The sequence below is a fragment of the Coregonus lavaretus genome (assembly GCF_964263955.1).
Source record: "Coregonus lavaretus genome assembly, contig: HAP1_SCAFFOLD_497, whole genome shotgun sequence".
NCBI classification, from domain to species: Eukaryota; Metazoa; Chordata; class Actinopteri; order Salmoniformes; family Salmonidae; genus Coregonus; species Coregonus lavaretus.
Window position 1 is genome coordinate 190,001 of NW_028157881.1, and position 12,500 is coordinate 202,500.

Genomic DNA, 12,500 nt, shown 5'->3' on the forward strand with positions numbered 1-12,500 from the left:
CTTCTCAGAAACGAATGAGGGGGTGAAGGGCGCTTACCCGTCTTATGAAGAGGAAGCTAAGCAAAGTCAGCGGCCGTAGACACTCCCCTGCTTGCTTGCTCCCTCCCTCCCTCCCTCCCTCCCTCCCTCCCTCCCTCCCTCCCTCCCTCCCTCCCTCCTCTCTATAGCCTATGCTCTGTGACCGATGGGGAATTGTGTGTTTCAAAAGGGGGGCTTTAATAGGTGTCCAAATGGCACGATTGTTGTGCCAAATAATGCTGGTGATAGAATTGCCCACTTTGGCACCGTCAGACATAGGGCTCCCATTTTGGACTGTGTGTGTGTGTGTGTGCGCGCTGTCCCCCTCTTTTCGAGCCACGTCTACCGACTCGTGGTGGCTTTATGTTGTCCAAATTCCACTATTGCTTGACCCAAAATAATAACGTTCTTACACTTTGCCACTGTCAGATATAGGCCTCCCTCTGTGCGCTAAAAGTGGACGGGACATTAGAATCCTCTAATTAATACTCCCTGTCCACTCGAAGTGGCTCATACTTTCTTACTAAATTGCATACTAAACATTTGTTGTTATATATAACACTACATGGAATGGGCCCATTTTAAGCGGATGTGGGTGGCTCTTAAAAGAGCCTTTGGGTTCGAGTCGGGGTGTTGAGGTTCCGAAGAGAGTGGGTTTAACCGCCGAAACCGTACAGGGTGCGTCCCTGACGTTTCAGAGCGTAGACCACGTCCATGGCGGTAACGGTCTTCCTCTTGGCGTGCTCGGTGTAGGTGACTGCGTCACGGATCACGTTCTCCAGGAACACCTTCAGGACACCGCGGGTCTCCTCGTAGATCAGACCGGAAATACGCTTCACGCCGCCGCGGCGAGCCAGACGGCGGATAGCGGGTTTGGTGATTCCCTGGATGTTATCGCGGAGAACTTTGCGGTGACGCTTGGCGCCTCCTTTTCCGAGTCCCTTGCCGCCTTTGCCTCTTCCGGACATGGTGTGTTCGCTAGTTGAGTTCAAGTGAATGAATGATTTCAGCGCCGGTGCGCGGTGCGCTATTATCTGCGTTTGGTCGACCTGATTGAGGCCGGCGGCACAGAAAGCGCGCCTCTGTTATATGTTCGGAGGCGTTGCAAAGGGGAGGGCGCTCGTTCTAGGGGACTAGGGAGGAGCGATTTCAAAGATGACGTGAAAGCAACTAACGTGCGCGGGAAACATACTCAAATACTGATATAGGCTATGTGGAACACAAGGCCAAACTGTGACAACTGGGAGATCAGCTAGTACACTGTGTCCCTCTCCTCATATTGTTGTTGTTGTTGTTGTTGTTGTTGTTGTTGTTGCACCTGATTCTACTCATTGAGGACTTGGTAATTTAGGTGACAGGTTGTTCAATCAGCTGTGGCTGTCCAGGCCTACAAGAAAAATGGGTCCTGTTGGGGGTAGCCTACTCTACCGCTGGAGTTGGGAAACACTGAAATGGAAGGGGGACACGCAGTGAGCAAAACTCCTAACCACATAAAAACACAGACACTTGAGATCATTAAGAGCTATAAGGAGTCCATCAACTACCTGGTCAGTCAAGTCATATAGGGGGGGATTTCATGGCCACCTGCTGGAGCAGAAGTCATGTTTGCCAACACTGGCCTTAAAATCATTAAATTTAGGAGCTATAAGGAGTCCATCAACTAACTGGTCAGTCAAGTCATATAGGGAGGGATGTCATGGCCACCTGCTGGAGCACAAGTAATGTTTGCCAACACTGGCCTTAAAATCATTAGGAGCTATAAGGAATAAATCAACTCATCATTCAAGTCATATAGGGAGGGATCTTAGCACCACCTGCTGGATCAGAAGTACCCTTCACCGTAGGCACAAGAGAGCCATCATCTCTCAACCGGTGCAATTTCCATAAGTATGTGGTAATAAAACAAACAACGACAGCTCCTCATATAGGCAGTGGTTTCACACATTTTTCTCCAAGATGTTCAAACGTTCATAGATGACCAGCAGGGTCAAATAATAAGCACAGTGGTTGTAGAGGTTGCAACAGGTCAGTCAGTACATCAGGAGTAAATGTCACTTGTTGTTAGTGTTGTAGTTCCTATTTCTACGGTGTTGCCTACCTGCAGCAATCATGATTTACCTGCAGTGTTGATTGCAATTACGTAATTTGTCAACTCATAATAACAGATGTTTTGCAAACCGTTGATGTTTAAATAAATGGATTCCCGGTGTCCGGATACCTTTTCTCTTAAGGGATGTGATTGAGTGAATCCAAAGTAAGTTGGTCTAAATACATAATAGGATGAATCATTCAGGTAAAATAACACAATGTCTATTTGAGTCGAATCAACGTAATATAATCCTTTTTACGTCTCTATCATCTTTACTCAATGTATTGGACCACATCAACTCAACTTACTCAAGCTTATCTACTCATAAAAACAAGCAAAAAGATCTACTCAACAATATGACGTGTGCTTTTGTTGACTGTAATAGCTTGAGTACATTCCACAAAGTCATTTTTTACAGTGTATCTAAAGACACGTTTGTTGTGGTGATGCACTTTTTCTTTGACGTTGAACTTGCATTGAACAGACAAATCCATTTCGTTACAACCCTTTTGTAGTATGACTTAGGAATATTTGTTGATGATCCTAATGTCTATGCGTGAATAGTGATTGGTTGTTGGTGAAATATTGCTGAGAACCCATCATTTCCTGGCCTTTTTTCACTATTGAGCTATTTTGAAACATTTGTTTTGCTATTGGATTCATAATGGTGACCTGGGACAAGTAATTAGTGAAACCAGAGTTCAGCAGTTGCCATTAAAGCGATCGAACCAAGTCATCCTAATAGGCTAGTATTAGCCTAAAGCAGGGTTTCCCAAACTCGGGCCACATTTTGGGAGTTTTTGCCCTAGCACTACACAGCTGATTCAAATAATCAACTCATCATCATCAAGCTGGGAGTATTAGAATCAGTTGTGGAGTGCTAGGGCAAAACGCAAAACGCGCACCCCTTGTGGACCCCAGGACCGCGTTTGGGAAACGCTGGCCTAAAGAGCAAATGCTGAAAGGGACTCACCATGAGGTGCAGTACCCACATTTAACCACAAGATGGCCTCAGTGCTCCATTGTAAAGTTTGGGCCTCTGCATGAGTCTCTCAGCAGCACTGCAACATGGGACTTTCAAAGTAAGTTGGCATGCAATGTTTTTTCTGGACTGCATGCAAGGCTATTATTACACACAACTAATAGTGTCAATTATTCATCTGAACACAATTCTTGTTACTATTCGGCCTATATTATCACTCGTTTCTTTTTCCCCTCCTTTGTAAAGCATTTTACTGTGTTACTATATAGTTCAAAGGAAGTGGATGATGCCAGATGGTTGTGTATATACACACACACAAACATTGAAGCTAGACTTCAGGCAACTAAAAAGGTGCAATACGTAGCTTTTAGACGTGTTAGTGAACAACATACATGGTGGCTAATGTAGAGGTGCGTGTATACATGGAACAATTGTGCCTTTTTGATGGAAATATGGAGGTGGCTCTTAAAAGAGCCTTTGGGGGATATTCGAGTTCAGGTCATCCTCATTTATGCGCGCTCTCCGCGAATACGGCGGGCCAGCTGGATGTCCTTGGGCATGATGGTCACCCGCTTGGCGTGGATGGCGCACAGGTTGGTGTCCTCGAACAGGCCGACCAGGTAAGCCTCGCTAGCCTCCTGTAGGGCCATCACGGCGGAGCTCTGGAAGCGCAGGTCGGTCTTGAAGTCCTGGGCGATTTCTCGCACCAGGCGCTGGAAGGGCAGCTTGCGGATGAGTAGCTCAGTGGACTTCTGGTAACGACGGATCTCTCTCAGAGCCACGGTGCCGGGCCTGTAACGGTGAGGCTTCTTCACACCGCCGGTGGCCGGGGCACTCTTGCGAGCAGCCTTAGTGGCGAGCTGCTTCCTGGGGGCTTTGCCACCGGTGGATTTGCGAGCGGTTTGCTTGGTTCTGGCCATGGCGCTGCTCTGACAGTCGGGAGTATAGCCTCGAAATGCCTATGTGAAGTTTATAAAGCCGGCAGTGGCGCCTGCTGATTGGACACCATCTCCCCACCACCCCGATTGGCCCGTTTCGCAGGCCTCCTCCGTTGGCCATTGGACGGGAGGCCCGGCCTCTCCAAAACTCAAACTCCCGGTGCGCGCGCAATAGGACGCCGCCGGCCCTTTACGCGCAATAATAGTCGCCAAAGTCAAGAGTGACAGCTTATAGGCACGTATCATCTAATGCTAGCCTGCTATGGCAAATGAGGCCAAGTAGGTGTTGTTGTTCATGCAAGGCCTCATGTGGGCACAGAATGTCGAAATAGTTGTGTATACACCCACTCAATGTATTGCGGTCATAGAAAGGTACTTTGCGCTTTTGGAGAGCTAGGTGGTTGGCTCTTAAAAGAGCCTTTGGGGGTTGAGTAGTCAAGTTGAAGTCGCAGTAGCGAATTTACTTGGCTTTGACTGCCTTCTCGGTCTTCTTGGGGAGTAGGACTGCCTGGATGTTGGGCAGCACACCACCCTGAGCGATGGTCACACCGCCGAGCAGTTTGTTCAGCTCCTCGTCGTTACGGACGGCCAGTTGCAGGTGACGGGGGATGATACGAGTCTTCTTGTTGTCACGGGCAGCGTTGCCGGCCAACTCCAGGATCTCAGCAGTCAGGTACTCGAGTACGGCGGCCAGGTAGACTGGTGCGCCAGCGCCCACACGCTCGGCGTAGTTGCCTTTGCGCAGCAGCCTGTGCACACGGCCCACGGGGAACTGGAGGCCAGCACGGGATGAACGGGTCTTTGCCTTCGCCCTGGCCTTGCCTCCGGTTTTGCCTCTTCCGCTCATATTGGTAGCTTGAGAAAGTCACAGAAAGTCTGAATGAGCCGCTCGCCACTTCGAGAGCCGTACATATACCTCGCCACAAGAGGCAACGATTGGCCACCGGGCCGGTGTGGCCTTATCCAATTGGAGCGAGGGACAGACAGATGGACAGACAGACAGCCCTAAGCCGGTTCCCACCCACAGGCAGCGAGTGAGAGGCTACTTTGTTCTATATCGTGGAGCTCCGCCCCATAGGGGAGCTATGCTCCTAGTGGTTTACCCTCTGCCCTAAGGCAGATGCAGCCTGAAGCAAAATTATGCACACACCTACAGCCAATAGGAGTACAGGTGTCCCTATATAAGGAACCCCGTTCCCTCAATCTGCCTCCCATTATCTTCAGCGACTGGACTAGAATTGAAGAAGCCATAGAAGACTCAGGAAGATCTCGTCGTTGATATCCAGCCATCAACGTCTTCCTACAATGAGCACACCTAGCTTATCCAAGGTAAGCATTTAACAAAAGCTCTTTTCAGAGCTCAATGTCGCTGTTCCCCTTGGCGGCTGTCGACCCCCCCCGACACTGTTTCGTGGGTTGAGAGGCACAGCACGCCAGGGACAGCTTCATCAATCCCCCACTATGCGCCAGCTGCGCCCTCCTTTTTTGAAGGAGTGGAAGCAGCATTGGGCATTTTTAGGGAGGATATTCCTCTTGAGGATGTGCTATCAGTGTTAGTCTCAGCTGAGGCATCATCTGAGGGCACTGACTCAGGAGATGACAGGGCTATTGGGGAAGAAATGAATATTCTATTGGAACAATTCATTACACTGACCCAGATGTTTAACACCCCTTTTCCTTCGGGAAATTGTGAGGTCATTACATCCCTGGATGATGACGCCACAGCCTCTCTGTGCCTGAATTCTCAGGTTCTATATCGTGGAGCTCCGCCCCATAGGGGAGCTATGCTCCTAGTGGTTTACCCTCTGCCCTAAGGCAGATGCAGCCTGAAGCAAAATTATGCACACACCTACAGCCAATAGGAGTACAGGTGTCCCTATATAAGGAACCCCGTTCCCTCAATCTGCCTCCCATTATCTTCAGCGACTGGACTAGAATTGAAGAAGCCATAGAAGACTCAGGAAGATCTCGTCGTTGATATCCAGCCATCAACGTCTTCCTACAATGAGCACACCTAGCTTATCCAAGGTAAGCATTTAACAAAAGCTCTTTTCAGAGCTCAATGTCGCTGTTCCCCTTGGCGGCTGTCGACCCCCCCCGACACTGTTTCGTGGGTTGAGAGGCACAGCACGCCAGGGACAGCTTCATCAATCCCCCACTATGCGCCAGCTGCGCCCTCCTTTTTTGAAGGAGTGGAAGCAGCATTGGGCATTTTTAGGGAGGATATTCCTCTTGAGGATGTGCTATCAGTGTTAGTCTCAGCTGAGGCATCATCTGAGGGCACTGACTCAGGAGATGACAGGGCTATTGGGGAAGAAATGAATATTCTATTGGAACAATTCATTACACTGACCCAGATGTTTAACACCCCTTTTCCTTCGGGAAATTGTGAGGTCATTACATCCCTGGATGATGACGCCACAGCCTCTCTGTGCCTGAATTCTCAGGTCTCATTGAGTGGGCTGCTAAACAGCGGGAGATTAAGCTGCCCCCCATTCCCTCCAACCCGGAAGTGGATATGAGGAAGGGCGGCCGTTACTCTCGCTACAGCTTGGCGTCAGACGGCGGCCTCCAGCAGCAAGGGAGCGGGCCTCGCCCCCCCCCTGCAGCGCCAGAGGTGCCGGCGAGAGAGGTCATTAAAGCGTCATCCTGGCATCACCCGAAGGGCGGCCAGAAGAGACGCCGTTTATGACAGGCGAGGGGGAGAGAACGGAAGACGGCACAGCGCCTGCTGTGACCGAGCCCACTGTCCCCCCCCACTCTACCGTTGAGTGTATGGAGGAGAATGTTTTTTGTTGATGTGTGTAATAAAGAGTTGGCTCTACTTGACACTGTCAAGAAAGAGCCCCCTTTTCCATAATACATCCGAGAGCGTTCGACCTTCCTCACTCTCGCTCTCTCTCTTACCACTATGAGTGCAGCTCAGCCCACCATGGTGCGTTGCTGAATGCACACATAAGGCAGGTATATAAAAGGTATTAAGTGTACCTTATAGGACCTCACTTTACAGACTCCTAGGAGTGCCGTAGTGAGTGTCTCACATAGCAGGCTGCAGTCTCAGCCAGATAATGGCATGATGACGCGACCGCTATCCGGGACGGCGCTCTGTCTCAGGCTAACGCCTCAGTCAGTGCAGTTCAGACCCGTGCTGCGTTCACGGAGGGCCTGATTACTACGGTTACGGGCGTAACCACGTATCGGCGCCCCCGTTTCTCTCAGAACGCGCTGATAATAACCACATTGGGGGTGGCGCACTATCACAGACTAAGGTCTCTGTTAGTACGACCCAGACCCATGCTGCGTTCAAGAAGGGCCCGATTACCACGGTCACGAAGGTGCCCAGTGTATCGGCGCCCCCACCTTTTCCTGAACGCGCCCAGGCTCACCACACTGAGTGTAGTTCAGCCCACCAGGGGTGCAGAGCTGAACGCACACAGGAGGTGAAAGGAGGAATAATACCTAGACGCCGTCTTGGTTTATCTCAAAGAGAACTCACATTACAGACTCCAAGGAGTACTGTAGTGAGTGCCTCTCATAGCAGGCTGCAGTCTCAGTCAGGAGACATGATGACGCAGCCGCTAGTTGGGGATGGCGCACTATCGCAGACTAAGGTCTCGGTTAGTGCGATTCAGACCCATGCTGCGTTCACGGAGGGCCCGATTACCACGGTGACGAAGTTTCCCAGTGTATCGGCGCCCCCACTTCTTTCTGAACGCGCTAATACTCACCACACTGAGCGTAGTTCAGCCCACCAGAGGTGCAGAGCTGAACGCACACAGGAGGTGAAGGGAGGAAAGATACCAAGACACCGTCTTGGCTTATCTCAGGATACCTCACATTCAGCAGGCAGCTGTCTCTGTCCCAATGTGACATGAAGACGCAGCCGCTAGCCGGGAATGACGCCTTGCTGCAGGCTAATGCCTCAGTCAGCGCAGATCAGACCCGTGCGACGTTCACGGAGAGCGGGAATACCAGGGTTACAGGTATAACCAAGGTATGGACGCCTCCGAATTATTCTGAACGTGTCAATGCCCATGGCTATGAGCGCAGCTCACCACATATTGAGTGTGTCGTTGAACAGTCGCCTAAGACCAGTAAAGAGGCATTGTGGCACCACCGTGTGGTGTCAGTCAGAGATCACACCTTTCAGATTCTATTGAATTCTGTAAAGGATGAGTCTCATGTTAAGCGGCAGTCTCAGTCAGACAATGACATGATGACGCAATCGCTTTCCGGGCAGAGCGCTCTGTCTCAGGCCAGTACCTCAGACAGCGCAGTTCAGACCCGTGCTGCGTTCCTGGAGGGCAAGATTACTGGAGTTACGGTCGTAACCAACGTATCAAAGCCCCCGACTCACCCAGAACGAGCTGACGTATCCTCTCCCTTTCAAGGGGGGCCCGACTTGGGCTATTCCACCAACCCAGTGCTGGGGAATAGCGGCGGCGAGGGCCATAGAGGAATACAGGTCCTTCCTACTGGACGCACCACAGCTTCGTGCGCACCCGCTGTCTCTGCATTGCTGGCAGTGGCGTCGAAGCTGTACCCTCTCACGCTGGCTAGAACAGACGTTAGAGAAGGGTTATGCCCTCCAATTCCATCGGACCCCACCCCCGTTCAAGGGAGTGGTGGAAACGGTGATGAAAACGCCAGACAAAGTAGCCGCTCTGAGATCAGAGATTACGGAACTTTTGGCGAAGGAGGCGGTCACAGTAGTTCCCCGAGAGCAAAGGAACAAGGGGCTTTACTCGCCCTATTTCCTAGTGCCAAAAAAGACGGGGGGAGTGAGGCCGATTTTGGATTTACGCATTCTCAACGAGAGCATAACCAAACGGCCCTTCCGAATGCTGACGACAAAACGCCTACTGGAATGTGTTCAGAAGGGAGATTTTTGTACAAGCATAGACCTAAAGGACGCGTACTTTCATGTGCCGATACAATCGCGCCACAGAAAGTTTCTGCGGTTCGCCTTTCAAGGGGTGGCGTAAGAGTTCACGAGGATGCCGTTTGGGTACGCCCTGGCACCTCGAACGTTTTCCAAATGTGTGGAGGCGGCATTGGAACCGCTGCGTCGTCAAGGGATAAGGCTATTAGCCTACCTAGACGACCTGCTGATTCTCGCCCCGTCAGCAGAGCTGGCGTTCACACACACGACACAGACAGTGATTCATCTCACGCGTCTGGGGTTTGCTGTGAATTGGAAAAAGAGCGCACCCTGGCCCAGTCATCAGATTGTCTACCTGGGACTACAGCTAGACACTGTAATGATGAGGGCGCGAATTTCGGACCCTCGAAGGGCAGCATTGGTACTAGCCCTGAGGAAGTGTCGTCCGAATCACACAGTAACGGCGCTATCGATCATGTCACTTTTGGGTCTCATGTCGGCAGCCCACTCTGTGGTCCCGCTAGGGCTTCTGCACATGCGCAAAGCACAGCGGTGGTTCGCCCAACTAAGACTAGACCCAGTGCGTCAACGTCATCGGTTGGTGGTGGTTCCTCTCTCGCTAAGAGCAGACCTGGACTATTGGCGGAACCCGTGCGTTCTCACGCACGGAGTCCCGATGGGCAAGGTGTCATCCTACATTCCAGTGTTTACAGATGCCTCTCTGACTGGATGGGGAGGGACATGTCAGTCTCAAGCGATAGGAGGTGCATGGCCTCAATCAGGTCGTCACATCAACCTCCTAGAGTTGGAAACGGTGCGACTGGTCTTGACCCACTTCGCGTCTACCCTTCGGGGTCGCGATGTGTTGGTCTGGTCAGACAACCGAACCACAGTAGCTCACATAAACCGCCAGGGAGGGGTCAGGTCTCCTGCCCTTCATCGGGCGGCAGTGGAATTGTGGCTGTGGGCTCACAAGCACCTTCGCTCGTTGAGAGCAGCACACATTCCGGGCTACTTGAACGTAGGGGCAGACCTCATGTCAAGAGGGGGTCCTCGAGACGACGAGTGGTGTCTGCACCCGGACATTGTTCTACAGATTTGGGAACAATTCGGGAGAGCCGAGGTGGACCTGTCCGCGTCACGTGTGAACGCGCAGTGTCCCCTATGGTTCTCTCTGAGAAACCAGGACGAACCGCCATTGGGAAGAGACGCATTCGCGCACTACCTGTGGCCGAAAGTTCTCCTGTATGCATTCCCTCCGCTGTCTTGCATTCTCCCACTGCTAGCCAGGGTGAGGTCAGAGGAGCTGTCAGTGATACTGATAGCGCCCGATCGCCCGGGGGCTCCGTGGTTTGCAGAGATGAGTCAGATGTTGATTGCGCCACCCTGGCCAATTCCACATCAACGAGACGCGTTGACTCAGGCGGGAGGCTCGATAGGGCAATGGCCCATAATCGGCCAACCACTGAAGGCTTGGTTCCTGAATGGGACAGGTTAAAGCGCCGTGGGTTGTCTGATGCAGTGATCAGAACAATACAGGGCGCAAGAGCCGGTTCCACTTCTAGGGTGTATACCAGCAGATGGAACGTTTTCTCACGATGGTGTGATACACAGGACGTGGACCCCATGAGCTGTCAGGTAGAGAGTGTGCTCTCATTCCTACAGTCTATGTTTGATAAGCAGAAATCGCCCTCCACTATTCGAGTGTTTGCAGCGGCAATTTCAGCTGGTCATGAAGGTTTTAACGGAAAAAGTGTTTTCAGTCACCCTTTAGTGAAACGTTTCCTATTGGGAACGCAACGGCTTAGGCCAAGACCTAGAGCTACGCTGCCCAAGTGGGATTTGGCATTGGTTCTCGAAGCGCTATGTAAGTCGCCGTTCGAGCCATTGAATCAAATACCCCTCAAGATGCTGTCTATCAAGACGGCGCTGTTGCTCACCTTGACTACTGCTAAACGAGTCAGCGATTTGTGTGCACTGTCGACGAGACCCGACTGCCTTGCCATTAATGGCGATTTGAGCAGAGCGGTGTTACGTCCTAACCCGGCATTTGTGCCGAAGGTTATTAACAGTGCATATAGATCGCAGATCGTGGAATTGTGGGCTTTTCATCCCCCTCCCCATGGGGAGAGGAGTGAGGAAAAGCTTCACTGTCTGTGCCCAGTACGCGCTTTGGCGTGTTACGTTAGGCGCACAGCGGCGGTTAGGTCATCGCCTCAGCTGTTTGTGTGTCACGGTGCGGCTGCATTGGGTAGACCACTTTCAAAACAGCGTTTGTCTCATTGGCTTTGTGAAGGCATTGAGACGGCGTACGAGGCGGCGGGGCAACAACCGCCTCAGGGTATTAGAGCGCACTCCACTCGTGGAGTAGCAGCTTCTACTGCTCTTTTCAGAGGAACAGAGGTAGAGGATATTTGTAGAGCAGCGTCATGGTCGACACCGTCTCCTTTTATCCGTTTTCTATCTGTTGGATATGTCTTCTAACTCTTTGGCTCGGTCTGTACTCAGCGTGGCTGAAGGGAGATCATGAGCAGAATAGAGAAAGAAAGCAGGATTGTGAATAAGTTCATAAGTCCGCTTTTATTAGAAGTAACATATTATGGACATGTTTTCTAACTCTTTTGTTCGATCGAATTTCAGCAGAGCTGAAAGGCGTTCTTGAGCTAGAAAAGGAGGACAGAGCAGGACCTTGGACAGGTTCCAATCAGGTCCGCTCTGGTTAGGAAGACTTATGTCAAGAATAAGCCTTTTAAACTCCAATCTCGATTGCACTCAGCACAGCTGAAGGGGAATCTTGAGGTAGAGGAGGGAGAAGCAGGATGATAGACTGGTCTCTATCAGGTCCGCTTCGGATGAAGAGCATATTCTGTGGCATGTCTCCTGGCTGACAGTGTCAGCATATAGAAACATGTATTGAGTGGATAGAATGTGAGGTCATCTATCTGAGGTTCAGTTTAGTATGACTGGTATATTTTGTTCCATAGAATATTGAGGCACGGCTATCTGCTAGTCAGATTAGCACGGCGTCTATTCTATTGATCTGCCCAATAGCCATTGACATTGTCATTGAGCTAGATGGGGCGGGTCTATAACCGATGACGCGGTATATTGTGACGCCCTGATGGGTTTTTAGTCGCAGTACTGCGGGAATTGGTTGCAGCCATTGCTGGGCTTGACCTTTTCATTTTTTAATGGGAAGTGTTAGGCTCGGCAGGGAGTACATTTTGGAGCGTTTCGCTCCGCCTTAAACCACTAGGAGCATAGCTCCCCTATGGGGCGGAGCTCCACGATATAGAACGATTAGTTACCGGAGTGTAACTCCAGTTCTATGAGTGGAGCGGAGCCCCATAGGACTTAAGGCCCTACCGACCCTCTCTAGTCTCGCTGAAGATAATATCTCGGGAGGCAGATTGAGGGAACGGGGTTCCTTATATAGGGACACCTGTACTCCTATTGGCTGTAGGTGTGTGCATAATTTTGCTTCAGGCTGCATCTGCCTTAGGGCAGAGGGTAAACCACTAGGAGCATAGCTCCCCTATGGGGCTCCGCTCCACTCATAGAACTGGAGTTACACTCCGGTAACTAATCGTT